Consider the following 5149-nt stretch of genomic DNA (forward strand, 5'->3'; position numbering starts at 1 on the left):
CAGCCCTTCTATCCTCCCATGATTGATCTCTCCAAGAAGTGATTCCACCTAATGTAAATATTCATCTCATATGCCTATCTTTTGTTTGGCTGAAAGCCACAGGAGTGGGCTTCCAGACCTGAAGGGCAGCTGGGGGCCATAGTCTTCAGTGGTTCCGTCAGGCTCTATCAGACCAGCAAACCAAATCCCTTTTTTTTTTTTTTTTTTTTTTAATGATTTTGAGTTTTGTTCCACATAGGTCTCACACTCTGCCCAGGATCTCCTACATAGATTCCCCCTCCAAGTTGTTGACAGTGGCAAACCTTAATCTTCAAAGTGAGATCTTTGCTTTTTAATACTTCAAAGAGATCTTTTGCAGCAGATTTACCCAGTAATTTACCCATCATTCAATTTCTTGACTGATGGTACCATGGGCATAGATTGTGGATCCAAGTAAAATTAAATCCTTGACAATTCAGTCTTTTCTCTTTTTATCATGATGTTGCTTATTGGTTTATTGGTCCAATTATGAAAATACTTGTTTTCTTTATGTTGAGGTGTAATCCATACTGAAGGCTATAGTCTTTGACCTTCATAAGTAAGTGCTTTAAGTCTTCTTCACTTTCAGCAAGCAAAGTTGTGCCATCTGCATATTGCAGGTTGTTAATGAGTCTTCCTCCAATCCTGATGTCACATTTATCTTCATATAGTCCAACCTCTAGGGTTATTGGCTCAACATACAGAATGTATAAGTATGGTGAAGGATACAACTCTCTTAATGCACACCCTTCCTGATTTCAAAAACCTCTTGTTCTGCTTGAATGACTGCCTCTTGTTTATGTACAGTTTCCACGTGAACCCAATTAAGTGTTCTGAAATTCCCATTCTTTAAAGTGTTATCCGTTATTTATGATCCACACAGTTGAATACCTTTGCATAGTCAATATCATAAATATTGTATTATAAATATATTCATTGTTAAATCAAGAAACATTGAACTACTTTAGGATGCAGAGCTCTTTTAAGTGCTAAGGTGTGTCTTTAGATGTTCTTTTATTTAAATAATATTTTGGGTTTTTGGTTAAAGTTTATATAGAAAATTAAGTTCCCATTTGACAATTTTAACACAGAATTGTTCAGTGACATTAGTTACATTTATCACAGTGTGTCAACATTCTCTTTAATTGTATTTTGTTTGTTCCTTATCTCTGCAAGCTGCTCTGGCTCTTGTTAGCACCTGGACACTTGGGGGTTTGCTCATTTGCACCTGCAGTCCTCTGCCTCTGGGAATGTGCTCTTTTCCTAGCAACCTTGGTGAGCCTGGTCTGAATAGGAAATCCTGAGGGATGGAGCAGAGTAGCAGCAACCCAGGATCTCCCCATAGGCCCAGACCTTTGAGGTTGGTAGGGCATGGCATGTGCCAGCACAACAGAGGTAGTTGCAACGTCTACAGTTTAGGGCCTGCAAACCTCACAGCAGCTAGGAGGCGGCAGTGTTCGAGGAGTGAGGCTAAGCCATGGAGCCAAGTTGTGGCTGCCACGTTGCAGCAAACTTGATGCCAGCCTGCCTCCTTGCGCCCTTCCAAGCAAAGCCCTCCTCCTGGCCCCTTGGCTCCACTGAGCATTATGTACATTATGCGGGCCTGTATCTGTACTCTAGTTTCCTTTCCCCTTTTCTTCTCACAGGGAGCTCTCTCTGGTAGTGTAGTGCCTAAGGCATTTGACTGTTAACCAAAATGTTGGTGGTTCAAACCCACTAGCTGCCCCATGGAAGGAAGACTGGCAGTTTACTTCCATAAAGATTTGCTGCCTCAGAAACCCAAAGGGGGTCGCCATGAGTTGGAATTAACTCACTAGCAGTGAGTTTGGTTTGGGTTTTTTTTTTTTTTTTTTTTTGGTAAAGAATATCTCAGGATGATAGTCCCAGGGAGTCCTCTGTCCTCTGTTCTCTACTCTTCGATCTACCTTACTTTTTTTTTTTTTTTAATTTGATTCTTCTCTACTTTTTTTCCCCCATCCTATCCAGACTGTCTAATGTGATCTGGGTTGGAAGTGTCAGTGGTGGTAGCTAGGTAGTTCAGGTCCCAGGGTATGAGGTTGTGGCTCCTGTAGACTTGTTTCCTCTCTGAGCTTTGGTTACCTTCTTTCTGTTTTCTCCTTGCAGGTAGAGAACAATAGTTGTGTATTACATGGCCACTCCTAAACTTTTAAAACCCCAGATGCTACTCACTTCACTAGGATGCAGATGATGATTTTTGTCAACTGCGTTATGCCACCTGGTTGATTTATTCCACATGACTTTGGTCCTAAGCTTTCAATCCCAGAAAACCAATCTTTGTTATGTCTGAAGGATAATCATAGTTGGGTCTTCAATAGATATATGTATCTGCACCCACATGTTTATGTTTGCACGAACCTATAGATACTTTAAAGGAGGTCTGTTGGGATAATGGATAAGACATTTGGCAGCTAACCACAGGGTTGGTGTTTCAAACCTCCAACTGCTCTGTGGGAGGAAAATGAGGCAGTCTACATCTATAAGATTTACAGCCTTAAAAACCCAACAGGGCTTACTGTGAATCGGATTGTACTTGATGGCAGTGTGTTTGGGGTTTTTCTGGTGTAGATACTTTGGGCCTCACCTGTATACACCTGTATCTACCCATATACCAATATGCCTGTACTCATTCATATGTGCTCAAACACTCGTGTTTTACTTTGGTTGTGCTGTACTCACTATGGGAGCTCTGGTGGCGTAGTGCCTAAGGCATTTGACTACTAACCAGAAGGCTGGCAGTCAAACCCTACCAGCCACTCGGAAGGAAGGTTGAGCTATCTACTTCCGTAGTAATACTGCCTCAGAAACCCAAGGAGGGATCGCTATGAGTGGGATCTGACTCAACAGTAGTAAGTTTGGTGTGTTTTTGGTTTTTGAGCTCACTGTATCTGCATTTGGTGCCCACCACTTTTCCCTTCACCAAAAATAACTAGTCTGTACTGTTCAGGTGCTATCCTTACCCCAACCCCTTTCCTGGTAACTACCAGTGAACATTGGTCTGTCTATATTTATATGTTCTTACCTTCTTATACAAGAGAGATCATACAATATTTGTTCTTATGTGCTTGACTTGTTTCATATAGCATCGTGCCCTCCAGGACCATTCATGTTATATTTGTTTTGCAGACTTGTCAGTATTCTTTATGGTTGTGTAGTATTCCAGTGTCTATAGGAACACAGTTTGTTTATTCATTCATCCATTGATGGGCACTGCAACTGTTTCATTTATTTGCTGTTGTGAATAACGCAGCAATGAACATAGGTGTGCATATGTCTGACCATGCTGTTATATTTACGTCTCTAGGGTATATACCTCAATGGGATTGCTAGATTATACAGTAGTTCTATTTCTGATTTTGTGAGAAATCACTGTCCTGTTTTCCATAGTGGTTGTACCAATTTACAGTCCCACCAGCAATGAATGAGGGTTGCAATCACCCCACATCCTTGCCAACATTAGTTGTTAACTGCTTTTGTTATTAGTACCATTTTAGTTAGGGTAAGATGGTATCTCATTATAGTTTTGATTTGCATCTCTCTAATGACTAATGAACATGAACATCTTTTCATATATTTGTTGGCTGCTTCCATATCATCTTCGATGAAGGTTCTGTTCATGTCCTTTGCCCATTTTGTGATTGGGTTGTTTTTTTTTTGTTGTTGTTGTTGAGTTATTACAGTTTTCTGTACATCTTAGAGATTACACCCTTATTGAATGTCATTTCCAAAGATTTTTTTCTCAGTCTGTAGGTTGCCTATTTACTCTTTTGATAAAGTCTTTTGATGAGCAGAAGTTTTTAATTTTCATGATGTCCTATTTATCTATTTTGTTTTCTTCCATTTATGCATTTGCTGTTATGTTTATTGTTGTTGTTAGGTGCCATTGTGTCGGCTCCAACTCATAGCAATCCCATGTATGACAAAATGAAATACTACCCAGACCTATGCCAGCCTCATGATCCCTGCTATGCCTGAGCCCATTGTTCCTGCCACTGTGTCAGTCTATCTCGTTGAGGGCCTTCCCCTTTTTTGTTGACCTTCCAGTTTTTTCGAGCATGATATCTTTCTCCAGGGTATGATCCCTTCTGACAACATGACCAAAGGAGGTGGGATGAAGCTTGGCCATTCTTGTTTCCAGAGAGCATTCTGGCTGCACTTCTTCCAGGACAGATTTGTTAGTTCTTTTAGCAGTCCATGGTTCTTTCAGTATTCTTCTCCAAGAGTACAACTCAAAATCATCAACTTTTCTTTAGTCTTCCTTATTCATTGTCTATCTCTCACATGCATAAGAGGCTATTGAAAATACCATGGTTTGGGTTCAGCATACCTTAGTCTTCTAGGAGACATGTTTGTTCTTCAGCATTTGAAAGAGGTTTTTTGCAGCAGATTTGCCCAATGCAATATGTTGCCTGATGTCTTGACTGCTGCTTCCATTGATGTTGATTAGAGAACCAAGTAATATGAAGTCTTTGACAGTTTCAGTCTTTTCTCCATTTATTGTGATGTTGCTTATTGGTCCAGTTGTGAGGATTTTTGTTTTCTTTATATTGAGGTATAATCCATACTGTAGACTATAGTCTTCAGTCTTCATCAGTAAGTGCTTCAGGTCATCCTTACTTTCAGCAAGCAAAATTGGGTCATCTGCATATCACATGTTGTTCATGAGCCCTCTCCAATCCTGATGCCCCGTTCTTCTTCATATAATCTGGCTTCTCGGATTATTTGCTCAGCGTACAAATTAAGTATGGGGAAAGGATACAACTCTGACACATTCCCTTCCTGTTTTTAAACCATGCAGTATCCCCTTGTTCTGTTCAAATGACAGCCTCCTGGCCTATGTGTAGGTTCCTGATAAGCACAATCAAGTGTTCTGGAATCCCCATTCTTCTCAGTGTTACCCGTAATTTGTTACGATCCATAAAATTGAATGCTTTTGCATAATCAATAAACCACAAGTGAATATCTTTCTGGTATTTGCATTGAAGTAAGATACATCTGACATCAGCATTCATATCCCTTGTTCCACATCCTCTTCTGAATCCAGCTTGCATTTCTGGAAGTTCTCTGTCAATATATTGCTGCAACTGTTTTTGAATTATCTTCAGTAAGATTT

At 40.2% G+C, this 5149-nt stretch overlaps 1 protein-coding gene across 1 annotated transcript in view; it reads left to right on the forward strand.

The window, feature by feature from the left end:
• Window positions 1-5149, forward strand: part of ERCC8 (ERCC excision repair 8, CSA ubiquitin ligase complex subunit) — a 111089-nt gene that overhangs the window by 6747 nt on the left and 99193 nt on the right. The gene's annotated exons all lie outside the window — the stretch shown is intronic.

The sequence above is a fragment of the Orycteropus afer genome, unplaced genomic scaffold (genome assembly GCF_000298275.1).
Source record: "Orycteropus afer afer isolate SDZICR_OR568_19922 unplaced genomic scaffold, OryAfe1.0 scaffold00778, whole genome shotgun sequence".
NCBI lineage: Eukaryota > Metazoa > Chordata > Mammalia > Tubulidentata > Orycteropodidae > Orycteropus > Orycteropus afer.